We start from the raw sequence: 21,260 nt of genomic DNA, 5'->3' as shown, positions 1-21,260 counted from the left end.
TCATTAGTGACAGACAGCATGGTTTTGTAAGAGGGAGGTCGTGCCTTACAAATTTGGTGGAGTTTTTTGAGGAAGTGACAAAAACAGTTGACGACGGAAGGGCCGTGGATGTCGTCTATATGGATTTCAGTAAGGCATTTGACAAAGTCCCACATGGCAGGTTGGTTCAGAAGGTTAAGGCTCATGGGATACAAGGAGAAGTGGCTAGATGGATGGAGAACTGGCTTTCCACTCCATCTGACGAAGGAGCAGCGCTCCGAAAGCTTATGGTATTTGCTACCAAATAAACCTATTGGACTTTAACCTGGTGTTGTGAGACTTCTTACTGTGTTCACCCCAGTCCAATGCCGGCATCTCCACATCTTGGCCATAGGAGACAGAGGGTAGCGGTCGAAGGGTCTTTTTCCGGCTGGAGGTCTGTGACCAGTGGTGTTCCGCAGGGCTCTGTATTGGGACCTCTGCTATTTGTGATATATATAAATGATTTGGAAGAAGGTGTAACTGGTGTTATCAGCAAGTTTGCGGATGACACGAAGATGGCTGGACTTGTGGATAGCGATGAGCATTGTCGGGCAATACAGCAAGATATAGATAGGCTGGAAAATTGGGCGGAGAGCTGGCAGATGGAATTTAATCCAGATAAATGCGAAGTGATGCATTTTGGAAGAAATAATGTAGGGAGGAGTTATACAATAAATGGCAGAACCATCAAGAGTATAGAAACACAGAGGGACCTAGGTGTGCAAGTCCACAAATGCTTGAAGGTGGCAACACAGGTGGAGAAGGTGGTGAAGAAGGCATATGGTATGCTTGCCTTTATAGGACGGGGTATAGAGTATAAAAGCTGGAGTCTGATGATGCAGCTGTATAGTACGCTGGTTAGGCCACATTTGGAGTACTGCATCCAGTTCTGGTCACCGCACTACCAGAAGGACGTGGAGGCGTTAGAGAGAGTGCAGAGAAGGTTTACCAGGATGTTGCCTGGTATGGAGGGTCTTAGCTATGAGGAGAGATTGGGTAAACTGGGGTTGTTCTCCCTGGAAAGACGGAGAATGAGGGGAGATCTAATAGAGGTGTACAAGATTATGAAGGGGATAGATAGGGTGAACGGTGGGAAGCTTTTTCCCAGATCAGAAGTGACGATCAGGAGTGGTCACGGGCTCAAGGTGAGAGGGTCGAAGTATAACTCAGATATTAGAGGGATGTTATTTACACAGAGGGTGGTGGGGGCTTGGAATGCGCTGCCAAGTAGGGTGGTGGAGGCAGACACGCTGACATCGTTTAAGACTTACCTAGATAGTCACATGAGCAGCCTGAGAATGGAGGGATACAAACGATTGGTCTAGTTGGACCAAGGAGCGCCACAGGCTTGGAGGGCCGAAGGGCCTGTTTCCTGTGCTGTACTGTTCTTTGTTCTAACATTTCCTGTCTCTGTCTTGACTCTGTGAATTGGCGAACTGAGATCCTCATCTCTGCATTTCTTGTCTTTGGACTCAACTATTCTCATTCTTTTGGCTGGTTTCCCATGAAACGTCATTAAATTTCAGCTCAACCAAAACTCATTGTCTATGTTCCTGTCCCACACCGTATCTTGCTTACTCATCACTCTTTGACTCAGTGATGTCCCTTCTTTAACTCAAATTCATAGTTCTTATGCTTGCATTTAAATCATGCCAAGACTCTATAGCATCCCTACAGTACAGAAAGAGGCCATTTGGCCCATCGAGTCTGTACCGACCATAATCCCAGTCGGCTCTATTCCATAACCCCTATTTACCCTGCCCCTGACACTAGAGTCAATTTAGCATGGCCAATCAACCTAACCCACACATCTTTGGACTGTGGGAGGAAACCAGAGCACACGGAGGAAACCCACGCAGACACGGGGAGAAAGCGCAAACTCCACACAGACAGTGACCCGAGGCTGGAATTGAACCCGGGTCCCTGGCGCTGTGAGGCAGCAGTGCTAACCACTGTGGCACCGTGCCACCCCACACTTTACACTGTCCTAACCCTGTAATCTGCTCCATTGCTGGATCCCCCTACCCTCAACTATCCAACTCTCCATCTCTCTGACATTTTGTACACCATCACTTCTTCTGATGTTCTTTTTGCAGCTATTTCTTCAGAAACCTAGACCCAATGTTATGGAATTTCTTTATTAAGCAATCTGCTTCTCCACCTCTCTCTCCTCCTTTAATGTCTTCCATTAAGCACAGCTCTTTGCCCAAGCTTTTGGTTAACACTGCCGATATTCTTGGCTCAGCAAATGAGAAGCAAGTTGAAAGTAAGTAGAAATGCCGAACAAATGCAAGCTGCCCTTCTACAACCTGTTCCAAAGAGGTTTGATGTGGTGTAAGATTCTGGGGTGGACACTGCATTTAAGGAAATGGAATTTTTGTGAAGGCACAGAAAATGGAGTAAATGGAGACTGCTAAACTGATGAGAATGCTTCAATGATAAGATGCAATCTGATGCTCCTTATAGCCATCACTGAATAAATGGTCTTTCAGTCTTCATAACATCATAACATTCCCTCAATTATCTTGTGCCTCGTAAGTAGTTGAACCCATCTGTCTCTGTGTAAATATTTTCAAACTGTAAACACATGCAACGTGCGTCAAGTTACGACTGTGCAGGACACATGCTTACAATTATATTTTGGAACTCCTCCAGATCTATGAAAGCAATGAAAGTTCACTTAAAACTTCCATAGCTCTATCAGTTATAATTCTTATAAATGCATATGCCTCAATGTACCATTATTTGCAACTTGTAGAGGGCCCGTTCTCAATGATACCAAATGGGAAACACCATATCATTCACGAGCCATTGTAGATTTATCCTTGAAAGAGTCAAGTTGGCTAGGATGCATGATTGCAGAAGTGTTGTGGCAACTTTCAACAAATCTAGCATTCATTATTTGCATCTATCTGCATTTAATATGCATATTCATTGAGTGAAATCCGCCTTTTGGTTCAGACATTTTAGGGAATTGACTGCAAGTCTTCACACTGCTATGTGGGTGTCATCGATTGAGCTCTACACTTTGGGGAACCCAGTAACTTAATTAAACCTGTGTGTCTCTATTGTGCAACTGTGTGGTATTCACATGGTCCCATGGAGCCAATGTCCCACATGAAGTGGCTGACTCTTCCTCACCTCAAGGCAACTAAGGATGAGTAACAAATGCTTTGTCCCAAAAACAATTTTTTAAAGCTGCTTTTTATCATTTTTATCCATTCCTCAGATTTACACAGAATCCCCAAAACTTTAAGTGTAACTGAAAAAAATGCCAAATGTCTTATGAAAGCTTAGCTACAGCCTATCTTTTGATTTTATTTATTATTGTCACATGTATTGGGAGACTGTGAAAAGTATTGTTTCTTACGTGCCTTACAGACAAAAAGTCTTGTTCATAGAGAACATAAGGGAGAAGGAAAGGATGCAGAATATAATGTTACAGTTACCAACAGGGTGAAGAGAAAGATTAGCTCCATATATGGTAGGTCCATTCAAAAGTCTGATGGCAAGAGGGAAGAAGCTGTTCTTGAGTCGGATGGTACATGACCTCGGACTTTTGTATCTTTTTCCCGATGGAAGAAGATGGAAGAGAATATTTCTGAGGTCCTTGATTATGTTGGCTGCTTTTCCAAGGCAGAAGGAAGTGTAGATAGAGTCAGTGAGTGGGAGGCCGGTTTGCATGGTGGACAGGGCTACATTCACAACCCTTTGTGGTCATTCAGCTTTGTATCATTCAACTGTCTACTGTCAACTAGGTTGCAGCTTTCTCGATGCCATCAAGTAGATTGTATTGTACAGGTCACCCTCAACCTTTTATCCATTTATTTATTTTACGTAGAATTGGAGTAAGACTGATGACCAACATCCTTTCTGAATATTGGCATCACATTCGCCTATTTAAATAATCTTTTCTGTTTTCATGAACTTCCTTATGATTGTCGGGTGGCATGGGCGGCACGGTGGCACAGCGGTTAGCACTGCTGCCTCACAACGCCAGGGACCCAGGTTCGATTCCGGCCTCGGGTCACTGTCTGTGTGGAGTTTGCATGCTCTCCCATGTCTGTGTGCGTTTCCTCCGGGTGTTCCGGTTTCCTCCCACACTCCAAAAATGTGCAGGTTAGGTTAATTGGCCATGATAAATTGCCCCTTAGTGTCAGGGGACTAGGAGGGTAAATATGTGGGGTTATGGGGATTGGGCCTGGGTGGGATTGTTGTCGGTGTAGACTCAAAGAACAACAAAGAACAATACAGCACAGGAACAGGCCCTTCGGCCCTCCAAGCCCGCGCCGCTCCCTGGTCCAAACTAGACCATTCTTTTGTATCCCTCCATTCCCACTCCGTTCATGTGGCTGTCTAGATAAGTCTTAAACGTTCCCAGTGTGTCCGCCTCCACCACCTTGCCTGGCAGCGCATTCCGGGCCCCCACCACCCTCTGTGTAAAATATGTCCTTCTGATATCTGTGTTAAACCTCCCCCAATGGCCCCCTTCTGCACTGTAGATTCGATGATTGTCAATGAATCAACAATCGCTTTATCCTAGAACTTTAGGGTCAATACCATCTACCCCTAGGGTTTCATTTCTTTTCAATTCTTTTTTTCTGTCTGGGAATTCCATCATGTTAGTCACCAGAGTCAATACTTTTGCTGAAATTATTGAGATATGGGGAGGAGTTTTGTTATTGTAAATGGAGGGGATGTGGAGAAAATCTTTTTTACCCAGAGGGTGATGACGGTCTGGAATGTGCTGCCTGGGAGGATGTTCGAGGCGGGTTGCCCCACATCCTTTAAAAAGTACCTGGATGAACACTTGGCACATCATAACATTCAAGGCTATGGGCCAAGTGCTGGTAGATGGGATTAGGTGGGATTTCAAGGCTGGAATTCCAGCCCGCCACAGGAATTGGAGCAGGCAAGGGGTGAACAATGGGAAGGTCTGATGCCCCTGGGTGGGAGTTTACAGATTCAGGACAAGCGAGGCCGTGTAATCCCGTCCCAAAAGCTTGTCGCAAGTCGGTACAGACTTGATGGGCTGAAGGGCCTCTTCTGCACTGTATGATTCTATGAATTGGGGGGAGTGGAAGAATTTGGAATATTTGTTCCCTGTCCAGCTTCAAAACTGTTTGTATCTTTTGAGCTTTCCCCTTCTCTTGAGATCTCTATTTTCTCCTACACTGGACAACTGGGATGGAAATAGAGGCCTGGATTCTCCCAAAAAAGTTCTAAGTGTCGAATTCATGGGAAAACGAGTAAATCACGCTGTTTTTTTCAGTGGGAGTTCACACTGGAATCTCCCACACAGTGCAATGCAGAGGCCACCAGTGTGAATATCATTACATTTCAGGCGGCGGGGCCTATTCCCGACCAGGAGGCTGACAGTTCAGGGCATCTGCACAGGTGCAGTGGTCCCGAACTGACATCCTCCTGATCGCTGGGCCAGCCCGGGACCCCTGCAGTGCTGCTCTCCCCGACTCCCTACTCCCAACTCCCTCATGGCCCCACTCCTGCCCATTTGTGGGCCATCCCAAACCCCCCCTGCCCCTCAGCAGACCCCCCTGGGAGGCAGACCCCCCACAGCAGATCCTCCCCATGGCAGACCCCCGGCTGACCATTCCACCCCCCCCCCCCAGCCTGCCCTGTTCGCGGGTCTCCCTCCAGCCCCCATTGATTGCAATGGCAGAGAGGCAGCGGGACCCCACATCCACCGATTGCCCCCCTAGGCCCTGCCCCAATAGGTCCCGCTCCTTTGGCACTGCCCCATGCCTGATGGGCAGTGCCAAAGTGCCCCCTTGGCCTGGGCACTTTGCCCCTTGGCAGTACTGGGGGCAAAGGCTGGCACTGTCAGGGTGCCCCCTCACCGCTGAACCCCCGGGGGGCCCCAATTGTCCCACCTTCACGCCAGCGGGGTCGCCCCACTAGTTCCCCGAAGATGGGGAGCTAGTCTGAACCCGGCTGGTGTGAAATACTACTGGCGGGGTGAGAGATGCTAGCGGTCCCGGAGAATTCAGTCCCGGGCCCGCTAATCACATTAAAATAACATTAAAATCAGATGCAAAGTACTTACCTGGTGTTCCCGCCGGTTTCCAGCGCGAATCAGATGGGGCCGGATATCCGGTGATGGGAGATATGCACGCAGCGGGAACACATGCGCGAATCCCGTGAATGCCTGGACGTGAGATTCTCCCACCATGCTGTCGGGCGAGAGAATTGCCCCCAGAGGCAGGGATGAGCCCAGAGAGGGCAGAAACAGAGCTTGACCCCCTGTATCTATTTTCAGAATCACAAAACGGTTAAAGCCGCAGAAAGAGGCTGTTCGGCCCATCTGCTATGCCCCAGCTCTCCACGTCAGCACTTTGACTTGGTGCCATCCTCCCCATACATTGTTCTCACCTTGAATGCCTGGACTCAATCTGTCTCCACCACCCTTCCAGGCACTGAATTGCAGACTCCAACCACTCCCCATGTGAGCAAAAGTATTTTTTTTTTACCCTCCAGCCACCCCCACATCACATCTTGCCTCTTTTGCAAGTCACTTTGAATCTGTGTCTTTTTTCTCTGATTTGATTTATTATTGTCACATGTATGAGTATACAGTGAAAAGTATTGTTTCTATAGAGACAAAGCGTCTATACGTTCATAAAGGAGAGAGTGCAGAATGTTACAGTCATAGCTCTCAATCCGTCTTACTAGCAGGGGGCAGTTTCTCCCTGTCTGGATACCCCGAACAACCCCTAAGTGATTTTGAAACCTCAAACGTTAAATTCTTTGCCCTTCTCACCCCTGAACAACTCTCTTGTGCGGATCAGTGGCTGCTGGGTGAAGTTAATCCTTGGAAACTCTCACTCCAGGCTGGAACGGGAAGATTGATATTCACTCTGGTTACAAACAGTTAAACCACTTGGATTGTGGAGAATTCTGGGATGCACATACAAGACCCTGAAGCCAAGACAGGGCTATGTTTAGACCGAGGATAGAGGAGCCAGCTCTTGTCAGTCACTGGGAATTGCTGGAAAGAAGGCTGCTCCCGACATCATGAATTTGAAGGTTTTGTTCGCTGTGCTGGCGGTGGCTCTAGTCGCGATCATTGCCCTGAATTGGATCTTGCTGGCAGGCTTATATAAGTCCCCACACTGTGTCCAGCTCTGTGACTACAGTACTGAGCTGGAAGTGGCGCAGGAGGCCGAGGTGTTTGAAGATCTGAGGCAGGAGGAGCTGGGCAGCATTGTGAAATACCTCAAGCAGCAACTGGGGGTGAAGCTGGTGAATTGCAGCGAGGCTCTCCCGTCTGAGAACTTCATTTACACCATCGAGTTACAAATCCCCCCGAAAGGGGAAGCCTTGAAGTTCCTGGAAGGACTTGGAAGTCAGCCAAAGAGGGAAGCCAGAGCTGTGGTGATATTTGGGGCTCAGGCTGATCCCAACATCACGGAATACATCGTGGGAGCCCTCCCGGCTCCCAGTTACCACAAGGACATCACCTCCCAGCAATACCAGAAGCTCAGCTTTAATTCCAGACCACTCACCTCCTCTGAATACACAAATGCCGTTTCCAGAATGGGGCTGGAGAAACTTTCTCGACTCCTTCGGGAATGTTTTGGATTGGATAGGGAACATCTGACTCACCTGGACTCTGCCCCCCGGGGGTTCAAGCCAGGGGACAGGGAGACCTGGTTTCCCTTTCTGAGGAAGATAAGCGGTACGTTCATGCACCCTCTGGGGTTTGAGGTGCTGCTGGACCACAGCAGCAGCAATGTCTCTGAGTGGAGTGTGAAGAAAGTCTTTTACAATAACCAGTACTTTGAGAGTGTTGAAGAATTGGTGGATCGCTATGATCAGGGGACCTTGCAGAAGATCAAACTACATCGGGAGGACTCTGATCCCAACTACGCATCACTGGAACCCCACACTGAATCTCACACAGCCCCCCCTTTGCAATATGAGCCACAAGGTCAACGGTATCATGTTGTAAACAACCATGTCAGCTACCATGGGTGGGGTTTTGCATTTCGACACAGCACTGTGAATGGTCTGCAGTTGTTTGACATCAGATTCCAGGGGCAAAGGGTCGTCTATGAATTAAGTATCGAGGAGTTAAACTCAGTTTATGGAGGCGATACCCCATCCTTAATGAGGACCAAATTCTTAGATGGTCATTATGGGATTGGAAGATCCTCCAACGAGCTGGTGAGAGGTGTGGACTGTCCCTAGGCCGCAACATACTTGGACACCTTTCACTTAATAGAGAGCGAGGAACCCCAGAAGATCCCAAATTCCATCTGTATATTTGAACAGAACCGAGAGCTGCCCCTCAGGCGTCACTATTCCAGTTGGTACACAGCTCCTTCTTATGGAGGACTGTCTGACAATGTGCTGATCATCAGATCAGTATCCACCATGGGCAACTCTGATTATATCTTTGATTACATCTTCCACAACAACGGGGTGATTGAGACCAAGGTCCATCCGACAGGGTATGCGCAAACCTCGCTCTATTCAGAGGCGGCACTGAAATATGGAACCAAGCTTGAGGAACATATTATTGGAAACATTCACACTCATTTCTTGCATTTCAAGGTTGACCTCGATGTAGCAGGTAGGCCAGATGTTTATGACCATTTTTTAAAGAAGGTTATCTAAGACTACAACTTGGTCTTGATCAACTGAGCCAATCGGCTAAGGAATGGAGGATGGAGTTTAATTCAGATAAAGATGCGAGGTGTTGCATTTCAGTAAGGCAAACCAGGGCAGGACTTACACAGTTAATGGTAGGGCCTTGGGGAGTGTTGTTGAACAGAGAGACCTAAGGGTGCAGATACACAGTTCCCTGAAAGTGGCGTCACAGGGAGACAGAGTGGTGAAGAAGGCATTTGACATATTTGCCTTTATCGGTCAGAGCATTGAGTACAGGAGTTTGGACATTATGTTACAACTGTACAAGACATTGGTAAGGCCACATTTGGAGTACTGCGTCCAATTCTGGTCGCCCTGCTATAGGAAGGATGTTATTGAACTGGAAAGGGGGCAAAAAAGATTTACAAGGATGTTACCGGGACTGGAAGGTTTGAATTAAAGGAGAGACTGGATAGGCTGGGACTTTTTTTCCCTGGAGCGTAGGAGGATGAGGGGTGACCTTATAGAGGTTTATAAAATCATGAAGGGCATAGATAAGGTGAACGGCCAAGGTCTTTTCCCCAGGATAGGGGAGTCCACAACTGGAGGGCATAGGTTTAAGGTGAGAGGGGAAAGATATAAAAGAGACCTGTGGGGCAACTTTTTCACACAGAGGGTGTTGCGTATATGGAATGAGCTGCCAGAGGAGATGGTAGAGGTGGGTACAATTATAACATTTAAAAGGCATTTGGACAGGTACATGGATAGGAAAGGTATAGAGGGATATGGGCCAAATGCAGCAATTGGGACTAGTTCAGTTTAGGAAACCCAGTTGGCACGGACGAGTTGGGCCGGAGGGCCTGTTTCTGTGATGTATATCTCTATGACTCTATGAACGTTTTGATGAATTGGCAGCTGACCACTGACAGGCTCATGGCTTTTAATAATATTCTACTGTCAATCTGTTGATGACTGAACACCCAGAAGTGACTGCTTGGTATTCGGATGGGCAGAGAGTAGAAAGCACCTGATCCCCACACTCTTTAGCACCTCCTATTCCTGGATCATTTCTAACTGCTTAGACAGGTACATTCAAATGAGGCAGTAAGAATATATTGGACTACCAGACATCTCATTCTCCATCCTTACAATCTCAGTTGCAGCCAATGCTTGGGAAATAAGTGCCCAGTTCAAGCAAATAAAAGTGGAATTGGGTTGAAATAACCTAGGTGTCAAATTCTATCCATATTTTGGGTGGCATGGTGGCAGAGTGGTTAGCACTGCTGCCTCACAGCGCCAGGGACTCGGGTTCAATTCCCACCTTGAGTGACTGTCTGTGTGGAGTTTGCACATTCTCCCCGTGTCTGTGTGGGTTTCCTTCGGGTGCACCGGTTTCCTCCCACAGTTCATAGATGTGCAGGTTAGGTTGATTGGCCATGCCAAATTGTCCCTTAGTGTCAAGGGGATTAGCAGGATAAATATGTGGGGTTATGGAGATAGGGCTGAGTGGGATTGTTGTCAGTGCAGGCTTGATGGGCTGAATGGCCTCCTTCTGCACTGTAGGGATTCTATGATTTGATTCTTACCTGATTTTTTAAATATATTTTTTGTTGCTGGAATGGAACAATAGTCATACTGATAGCCGTCAGACACCCTTCATACCCAACAATAGTACAATAACTCACTGATGGTCTTTATGTAACTAGTAATAATAACGGCAACATCCTTGCTGCAATTTTATAACTCACATACATTCTTCCTCCAGCTACTGCAAGTACAGTGCAAGGTGCAACTCCTCCCCAGTCACTTTTAAGAGGCTCAATTTCCAATCCTACCACATTGGATTTTGGTTTGGAGTCAGGTCCTGTGTGAAAGTGGCAACACTGAAACTAGAACCTTGGCCAACATTAATCTGGACTTGGACTTCATACAGCAAAACCAGATGGCACACACTGATCGGAAGCAAACCGAGAGATTGTAGTGGGTTGGATGTTTTGCAGTTCTTCCCACGTAGGGCACAATATTCTCAATTCCTACTACCCTCAGCCCCCTCAGCTGATAAATCAGTACTCCTCCATGTTGAACACCACTTGGAAGAGCCGCTGATGTATGAATATACTCTGGGTGGGGGATTTCAATGTCCATCCCCAAGAGTGGCTCGGTAGTGCCACTACTAACTGAGTTGACTGAGTCTTAAAGGACATAGCTGCTAGACTTGGGGCAATGGCAGGTGGTGAGGGAATAATCAAGGGGGAAAAGCCTACCGATCCTCATCCTCACACGTCTACCTGTCAGAGATGCATCAGTCCATGACAATATTGGTCGAAGTGACCAGTGCACAGTCCTTGATGAGGTGAAGTCCCCTCATCACATTAAAGGTACCCTCCATCATGTTGTGTGGGACTACCACCATGTTAAATGGGACAGCTTTCAAACAAATTCAACAATTCAAAATTGAGGTTCCATGAGGTTCTATGGGCCATCAGCAGCAGTGGAATTATACTCAACCACAGTCAGTAACCTCAACATATCCCCCACTCCACCATTACCAACAAGCCGGGGATCAATTCTGGTTCAATGAAGAGTGCAGGAGAGCATGCCAGGAACAGCACTAGGCATACCTAAATATGTCACCCCAGTGAAGCTACAATACAGGACTATTTGCATATCAAAATGATAGAGAGAGCTAATTCGGTCCCATGGCCAACAGATCAGCTCTGCAGTCCTACCACATTGTGCCATGAATGGCCATGGACAATTATACAGCTAATAAACATCCTCACCCTCAATACTGGGGGAGCCTGGCACATCAGCCCAAAAGATACAACTGAAGTACTTGCCCAGTTTTCAGCCAGAATTGCCAAGTGGTTGACATATCTTGGCTTCTTCCTGATGTCCCCAGCATCACAGATGCCAGTATTCAGCCAATTCGATTCACTCCACGTGATATCAAAAGACAGCTAAAGGCACTGGATACTGCAAAGGCCATGGGTCCTGACAATATTCTGGCAATAATAATGAAAAACCACTCAAGAAGATCAACACTATTCAAGACAAAACAGCCCACTTAATTGATGCACAGTGGCAGCAGTATGTACTGTCTACATTCTACACGATGTGTTGCAGCAACTCACCAAAGCTCCTTCGATAACACCTCCCAAATCCACAACCTATACCAACTAGAAGGACAAGGATAGCAGATAATTGGGAACACCACCACCTGCTAGTATCCCTGTAACCCACAAACCATCCTGACCTGGAAATACATCACCATTCCTTCAATGTCACTGGACCAAATTCCTGGAAAATCCTTCCTAACAGCACTGTGGGTGTATCTACACCACATGGACTGCAGCAGCTAAAAAAGGCGGCTCACAACCACCTTCTCAAGGACAATTAAGAATGGGGAATAAATGCTGGTCTAGTCAGCAAAACCCACACCCTGTGAAAGAATACATTTTTTAACAAGTTAGTGGCATGTTTCAGATGATTTTGAGAGTAGACCTTCTTAGCTATTAACTCCCAATATACCTAGGTACGAAGCTGTGCAAATTGTATCCTACATTACAACAAAGATTACACTGCAGTTGATTATAAAGCACTTTAAGATATCCTGAAGTCCCATAAAGTTCTATATTTGTTCTTTTTATATGCTGTTCATGTGAGTTTGTGGCTCCATGGAACTTAAGCTAATGTGTGTTGGCCCATGTTTAAATGACGACAGCAATTATTTAAATTACTGCATTTTTTGGGGGGGAAACAGGGCAGGAGTTTCAATTGAGAATTTGGACCATTTGCCATTTCAAAACTCTTACAAGAAATGTGGGTAAAGGGGTGTGTTGCCCATAAAGGGACAATCACCACAGGGGTGGAGGAAGGGGGCGGGGGGAGTAGCAGGGCATAGTCCTCAAAAAATACCTGTTCAGTGAAGGTAATATTTGACAAAACTTTCCGCAGCACCCAGATCTTCAAGATGCATACAAAATGGATTTGCATTTATGCAGCACCTTTCACATCCTCAAAGCATCCCAATACACTTTCGAACCTATTGATACATTTTGGTGTGTAGTCACTATTGTAATATAGGAAGTACAGCAGCCAATTTTTACATAGCCAAGCTCCCACAAAGAGCAATGTGATACTGAACAAATGATGGCAAGGTGGCACAGTGATTAGCAGTACTGCCTAACAGCGCCAGGGACCGGGGTTCAATTCCGGCCTTAGGTGACTGTGTGGAGTTTGCACGTTCTCCCTGTGTCTGCGTAGGTTTCTTTCCACGGTTCAAAGATGTGTAGGTTAGGTGGACTGACCATACTAAATTGCTCCTTAGTGTTCCAGGATGTATAGGTTGGGGGAATTAGCAGGATAAATACATGGGGTTATAAGGATAGGGCCTGGGTGCGATGCTTTTTTGAAGAGTCAGTGCAGACTCGCTGAACTGACTGGCCTCCTTCTGCACTGAAGGGATCCTATGATTAGTGCTGAAGCAAAGGCACAAATCACTGACCTCAAAGAAAGCTGATCACACCTAGCCATCTCCAGTGTGAGATTTTCCTTTCCCAACATCAGTTTGAATCTGCTGCTAAGTGAAGGGAATCTCCAAACATGGAGCGATAATGACATCTGCAAGCAGGGGAAACAGGAAATTGAAGTATCCTCATAGACAGCATGGGCGGCATGGTGGCACAGTAGTTAGCACTGCTGCCTCACAGCGACAGGAACCTGGGTTTAATTCCAGCCTCGGGTCACTGTCTGTGTGAAGTTTGCACATTCTCCCCGTGTCTGCGTGGGTTTCCTCTGGGTGCTCCGGTTTCCTCCCGCAGTCCAAAGATGTGGGGGTTAGGTCGATTGGCCACGCTAAATTGACCCGAGTGTCATGGGGATTAGCAGAGTAAATATGTGGGGTTGTGGGAGTAGGGCCTGGGTGGGATTGTGGCCAGTGCAGACTCAATGGGCTGAATGGCTTCCTTCTGCACTGTAGGGATTCTATGATTCTATGATTCTACAGCAGACCAGGAAATAACATACACTGAATTTTTCACTTTGAGCTTAGATTTAACAGAGATTGATATAAATGATTGGGACATACAGATGGGATGAAGGTAGATGCTGAAATGTCATAATCCAGCTTTAAAAAATATCAACCTTTCAAAAACTTTGATTGTTTTATTATAATGGAGAAATTTAACAAATTTCACAAATATGAAATTACATTTTCAGAGACAGGGAGGCTGTTCAGCAATCATTATGAACGTAGCCAGCATCGAAACCCTATTAGACCTCATTCAATTTGTAAAGTTTTTAAGGGTTTTTACAGTAGGGTAATTTTGTCACTACAATAAGTTTTACTTATTGTGGTCTGAGGAAACTTAAACAGCACGTCGTATAGGGAAGTGTCGAATCAGATACAGTAACCTCTCGTTTTCCATGTTTAGAATCATAGAATCCCTACAGTGCAGAAGGAGGCCATTCTGCCCATCGAGCCTGCACTGACAACAATCCCACCCAGGTCCTATCCCCATAGCCCCATGTATTTACCCCAGCTAGTTCCCCTGACATTAAGGGGCAATTTAGCATGGCCAATCCACCTAGCCTGCACTGTGGGAGGAAACTGGAGCACCCGGAGGAAACCCACGCAGACATGGAGAGAACATGCAAACCCCACACAGACAGTGACCCGAGACTGGAATCGAACCTGGGTCCCTGGCGCTGTGAGGCAGCAGTGTTAACCACTGTGCCACAGTGCCATCCTTAATTTAAGTGCACATGTGCAGATTCCTAAAGTTGATGTCAGTTTCAAAGGAGTCATCTTAATTATGTTAAAAAATAACAGCCATCTCAAAAAGCGGACAAAAGACTTTTGCAAAGTCCTTTTGAATTGTAGTCACTGTTATGGGAAATGCAGCAGCCAATTTACACACAACAAGCTCCCAGCAACAGCTGCATAATAAAGACCAGATATTCCGTTTTTGTGGTGTTGGTTGAGGGATAGATATTGGCCAGAACACCAGGGATCTATCCTTAAGAAAGGGTAATTTGGTCTCAGTATAACATTTGGGGCTAGATACTCCCACCTCCCAGCCGCGTGTTTCCCGCAGGTGGGAGGTGGGAATTCCCATTGACTTTACTCCATGTGGGAAACCCACAAGCAGGGGTGCGCTGCCAGTGGGGCCGGAGAATCCCGCCCGCGTTATCGGCTGGAGAATTCTGACTCTCGTCTGAAAGACAGCACCTCCAAAATTGCAGCACTCTCTCAGTACTGCACTGGAGTATCAGCTTTGATTCTTGTGCTCCAGTCCTGGAGTGGGGCTTGAACCCACAATTCTCTGAGTTAGAGGCACAGGTGTGACTAACTGAGCCATGGTTGACACACACAAAGGAGCTTGTACCTCTTGCTCATTATGAGAATTGCAATCTCGAGTTAAAATCTACAAAATAGAGGCTTGGAATTGAGAAATATGATAGCCGGCTATTCATTACCAAGAACAAAATCATACTTGTGCGTCCAAAGTGCTTTATTGCAGGTAGAGATGACAAGTTGACAACCTGAGTATGTAACAAGAACTGGTTAAAGCTTCAGGCAACTGCTTGCCAATAGCTGTAATAAATAATCCACCAGTTAGCGGCAAGGTTCTGGTGTGTCTGCTCTGAAAGTCATATCACCAATATGTGGTTTCAGGAAGACTGAAAGGAGACACAACATTAGACGCAAGCATTTGATGAGGTGGCCATTCATGGACTGCTGCCAATTGGACATGCACATCATCCGATTGAACATCCAGCAGCAGACTGAAAGAAACTCAAGCAAGGACAACTCTTCCTGGAATGAAGAGCTTGTCTTATGAGGAACGGTTGAGGACTCTGGGTCTGTACTCGTTGAAGTTTAGAAGGATGAGGGGGGATCTTATTGAAACTTACAGGATACTGCAAGGCCTGGATAGAGTGGACATGGAGAGGATGTTTTCACTAGTAGGAAAAAGTAGAATCAGAGGGCACAATCTCAGGCTAAAGGGACGATCCTTTTAAACAGAGATGAGGAGGAATTTCTTCAGCCAGAGAGTGGTGAATCTGTGGAACTCTTTGCCGCAGAAGGCTGTGGAGGCCGGGTCAATGAGTGTCTTTAAAACAGATGGATAGGTTCTTGATTAATAAGGGGATCAAGGGTTATGGGGAAAAGGCAAGAGAATGGGGATGAGAAAAAAATCAGCCATGATTGAATGGCGGAGCAGACTCGATGGGCCGAGTGGCCTAATTCTGCTCCTATGTCTTATGGTCTTGTGTCAATGTTGAATTATATCAATATAATTGTGTGAAAATTGATGGTCTAAAATAATGGCGCTTTTCATGATCGAAGGTAGGGTGCAGATGTTATAAGATAATCACTCAAGAAAATGCAGATTGCTCTGAACGGGTTTGAAATCTTTGCTAGCCAGGGACAAATCCCATGTCCGAGATGTGTTCAGCTTGAGAAATCGAATCAGTGGGAAATTGATGGACTGCTAAATTATATCATAAACAACTTATGCATTCTTGTGATTTAGATTTATGTTTAAGTTGGGTTAGAATTGATAGATAGACATAAAGAGGGAGGGTGGTGGGGAGGCTACTGAGGGGCTGAGAATTAAATCTGTGAAAGGCATTACAAAGGTTCAAATAAAGTAGACTGAAATTGTCCATCAAATAAGTAAAAGTGGAACTCCAAGACTAAACTGCTTGGTTGGAAAATCAAACTGATTAATGGAGAGTTAGAGTGTTATGGACAAGAGGTCAATTTCTAGTATTTAGACAAATGTAGGTAGGAAGTGTTGTACTGCTAACTGTAAGACAAAGAAAGGAAAACAGCTACGGAAACAGACAAGCAAACTTTCAGATACATTTACACAAGCGAGGACTATGTATTAATTTGTATTTTTTTAAAGAAGCGTAACAATATTTATGGACACAGCAAGAAGTCTCACAGCACCAGGTTAAAGTCCAACAGGTTTATTTGGAATCACGAGCTTTTGGAGCGCTGCTCCTTCATCAATGTGAGACTTCTTACTATGCCCACCCCAGTCCAACGTCAGCATCTCCACCTCAATATTTATGGGGAAATGGCTTTTGCCATTTGTGAGCTTGATTTAAAAACTGCTTCAAAATTGTGGAGGACAACCCTCTCAATATGGAAGCTTGTGGGTGCAAATTAAGGGAAAGGAATCCTATTGTGATTCTGGGAGCAAGGGTTGAAGAATCATAGAATCCCTACAGTGCAGAAAGAGGCCATTCAGCCCATCAAGTCTGCACTGACTCTGAAAGAGCATCCCACCCAGGCCCCTCCCTTCCACCCTATCCCTGTAAGCTCATGTATTTACCATGGCTAACCAAACTAACTTACACATCTTTTGGACACTAAGGGGCAATTTAGCATGGCCAATCCACCTAAAGTGTACATCTTTGGACCGGGGGAGGAAACCGGAGCACCCGGAAGAAATCCACGCAGATACAGGGAGAACATGCAAACTCCACATGGATAGTCACCTGAGGCTGGAATTGACGCTGTGAGGCAGCAGTGCCAACTACTGTGTCACCGTGCTGCCCCGTGAGCAGGAACTGGGTTGGACGTGGTTGAGGGCTCTGTTAAACACAAGGGGTGAGAGTCCTGGGCTGAAGAAAAAGGTAGACATGTCGGAAGCACCGTTCTGGGAGGTAGCAGAATCAGAACTGGTACAATGGAAATGGAAAAATTGGGAGAAGGGAATAGAGTCCTTACAGGAAGCAGGGTATGAGGAGGTGCGGTCGAGGTAGCTGTGGGAGTCAGTGGGCTTATAATGAATATCAGCAGACAGCTGATTCCCAGAAATGGAGAAGTAAAGGAAGGGAAGGGAAGTGTTGGAGAAAGTGATGAAAACTGGAAGCAAAATTGATTAATTTTTCCAGTTCCAGATGAGAGCACAAAGCGGTACAATCATTGAGGTACTGGAAAAACCATTGTGGGATAGGGCCTGAGTAGGACAGGAACAAGGAATGTTCCATATACTCCACAGAAAGACAGGCATAACTGGGACCCTTGGGGGGTCGATAGGGCCCATATTTAAAGTTATCATGCCTATATTGAACATGGAAACATCAGTAGATGCGAGTAGCTTATATATGTGCAATCTGGTAAATATTTTAATGGTTAGCTGAAGAATCAGTGATATACTGTGTTGGGCAGTTTATGAGTGTCAAACATACAACATGTATGCTGATGTGTTTGAAGACTGCTGACATCATGTTAAAGTGGATGCAAATATGACAGCAGTGAGAAATGCTCCAAAGGTTTCCTGTTGTATGGAATTTCTGATATCCTGATGACAGAGCTGTTTGCTTCTGTGAGCAGCTCACAACATGCATCAGGTATGGATACAGTTGGAAACTGAAAAAGCTGAGAATCTGCTGATGTTAAGAACTCGGATGAGGCAATTTCTTTGATCTGATTTGATTTATTATTGTCACACGTATTAGTATACAGTGAAAAGTACTTTTTCCTGTGTGCTGCACAGACAAAGCATACCGTTCATAGAGAAGGAAAGGAGAGAGTACAGAATGTAGTGTTACAGTCATAGCTAGGGTGTAGAGAAAGATCAACTTTACGCAAGGTAGGTCCATTCAAAAGTCTGATGGCAGCAAGGAAGAAGCTGTTCTTCAGTCGGTTGGTACGTGACCTCAGACTTTTGTATCTTTTTCCCAACGGAAGAAGGTGGGAGAGAGAATGTCTAGGGTGCGTGGGGTCCTTAATTATGCTGGCTGCTTTGCTGAGGCAGCGGGAATGTAGACAGAGTCAGTGGATGGGAGGCTGGTTTGCGTGACGGATTGGGCTACATTAATGACCTTTTGTAGTTTTAATTTTGTTCGGTAGATAATTCTCAAGATTGCCATGAAAATGACCTAAGATTTTCTCATGGGTGCTAAAGGTAGCTTCTAGCAAGTTAAACTTGACAACCCTGGGAAGTGTTTCTACTTGTCATTTGACAAATACTAAAAATGTTTGACCTTATCACATTTCAAGCTGCTTTTCAAAGCTTTAGCTGCTGAACGCTTGATCTCCACTAAGTGGCTTTTGTTGTGCAAAAAGCCATTTCCCCATAAGTATTGTTACACTTCTTTAAAAAAATACCAATTAATACATAGCCCCAACACCATTCAAGTTTGACAAAAAAAATTGTATTCAACATTGCAGGTGCATGAAAATCTGACTTCATACACAAGTGTCAACCTGTCTAAGAGTTGAGTAGGGGTGAGCCAAGTTTATGAACAAACATTTTCGGTGACAAAACCTAGCCATTGTGGCTGTGCCAGTTCTTTGAAAAGTTTTCCCACTTAGTTCCACTCCCCCTCTCTCCCCATAGCCCTGCAATGTGGACAGAAAAGTAGAAGCCCCAATAAGAAGACTGGAAACTGCATAATAAGATGTTTAAAGTAAAGTTTATTATATTAGTGTCACAAGTAGGCTTACATTAACACTGCAATGAAGTTGCTGTGAAAATCCCCTCGTCGCCACACCCCGGCGCCTGTTCGGGTACACTCTGGGAGAACTTAGGAACAAACAAAGAACAAAGAACAGTACAGCACAGGAAACAGGCCCTTCGGCCCTCCAAGCCTGTGCCGCTCATTGGTCCAACTAGACCATTCGTTTGTATCCCTCCATTCCCAGACTGCTCATGTGACTATCCAGGTAAGTCTTAAACGATGCCAGCGTGTCTGCCTCCACCACCCTACTTGGCAGCGCATTCCAGGCCCCCACCACTCTCTGTGTAAAAAACGTCCCTCTGATATCTGAGTTATACCTCGCCCCTCTCACCTTGAGCCCGTGACCCCTCGTGATCGTCACCTCCAACCTGGGAAAAAGCTTCCCACTGTTCACCCTATCTATACCCTTCATAATTTTGTACACTTCTAAAGAACAAAGAACAGTACAGCACAGGAAAAAGGCCCTTCAGCCCTCCAAGCCTGTGCCGCTCAATGGCATGGCCAATTCACCTAACCCGCACACCTTTGGACTGTGGGAAGAAACTGGAGCACCCGGAGGAAACCCACGCAGACACAGCGAGAATGTGCAAACTCCACACAGACAGTCACCCAAGCCGGGAATTGAACCCGAGTCCCTGGCACTGTGCTAACGACTGTGCCATTGTGCTGCCCTATGTAGCAAATAATGTGTAATTTGCTATCATTAAATAGATAGGATGTTGCTGCTTTAAGGCTGAAAACTTGGAAGACCTTGGTGCTTCAGGGTTTTATTACAGAATATGTCTTCATAAGAAGACAGCAACTAGAACTAACAACTCTTAAGATTATTATACATTGTTTGCTTGATGATGATTACCCAAAATATAAAATGATAATATTGTGTTAGACTTTCATCTTCCATAGCTCCCAGCTGGTTGATCTTTCTTTACACCCTAGCTATGACTGTAACATTACATTCTGCACTCTCTGCTTTCCTTCTCTATGAACGGTATGTTTTGTCTGTATAGTGCGCAAGAAACAATACTTTTCACTGTATACTAATACATGTGACAAATAATAAATCAAATCAAATCAAATCAATGCCAAACAAATACTGGGTTGGGAATATGCATAGTTTTCTTTTTGTGACTTTGGGACGGAATTCTCCAATCCAGGACTAAGTCCTGTGGTGAGGCTGGTGGCCGGGAGAATTTCCTTCTGCGGAGGCCGATGAAAAGCACACCATGTATTCCGCACATGCCGCGGTGTAATTAATTATGCAACTGGCAGTTTTGCGCCATCTTCTGTGTCAGGGAGGGCTCAATAGTCCACATCTTGCCGTTACATCCAGGTGCCATATTGAAAAGGCATTTGACATCACTGACCCACTGTTGAAGAAAGAAGATGGACCTCCAGGAATGCTCTGAGGCAAGAAGGCAAACCTCCTTAATGACACTGAATCTGCCAGAGCCACCTTTTAGATGCACCCCCCCCCCCCGCCCCACCCCCACCCGCTGCTGTGGTGTTCTGGGGTCCAGGGTAGCTGGCGGCCTCCATCCTGAACTGCAAAAGCAGCCCCAGGCATTCTTCAGATAAGTCCCAACTTCTGCACACCACATATGTTTCCTTCCAACGTCACGGAGAATTGGGTGTGGGGAAGATTCTGGTTCTGCCTTCATCTGCATTCCATTAGTGGGATGGAAATCAGTTTCACGTCGGTGTCTAGTGGGATTCCTGATCTCCCCTGGCGGGCAGTGTCGGAAGATCCCACCGTAATTTCACACTGGTTTGGAACCATTTTGTTTGAGCTTCCTGCTGTATCTCCTCATCCCTCCCCCCAGCACCCCCTCCAAACCCCTCCCCCCAACACCCCACCACCATTGGTTCTGTCAGTGGGAGAATTCCACCCTAGGAATTGTTCTTGTGTCACTATTGATTTTTATATTCTGAATAATTTTTTTTTTATTCATTCATTTGTGAGACCAGCATTTGTTGCCCATCCCCAGTTGCCTTTGGAGGGCAGTTGAGAATCAACCACATTGCTGTGGCTCTGGAGTCACATGTAGGCCAGACTGGGTAAGGACAGCAGATTTCTTTCCCTGAAGGGCATTAGTGAATCAGATGGCTTTTTCCGACAATAGTTTTGTGGTCATCAGTAGATT

General features: G+C 45.9%; 1 protein-coding gene and 1 pseudogene across 1 annotated transcript in view; both read left to right on the top strand.

Annotated features, from left to right (window-relative positions):
- Window positions 1-21,260, top strand: part of LOC144500685 (amine oxidase [copper-containing] 3-like) — a 39,455-nt gene that overhangs the window by 9,212 nt on the left and 8,983 nt on the right. The gene's annotated exons all lie outside the window — the stretch shown is intronic.
- LOC144500686 (amine oxidase [copper-containing] 2 pseudogene) lies at window positions 7,054-8,458 on the top strand (annotated as a pseudogene).

This window comes from Mustelus asterias, chromosome 11 (assembly GCF_964213995.1).
Source record: "Mustelus asterias chromosome 11, sMusAst1.hap1.1, whole genome shotgun sequence".
NCBI classification, from domain to species: Eukaryota; Metazoa; Chordata; class Chondrichthyes; order Carcharhiniformes; family Triakidae; genus Mustelus; species Mustelus asterias.
This window is presented reverse-complemented; position numbering and strand designations above follow the sequence as displayed.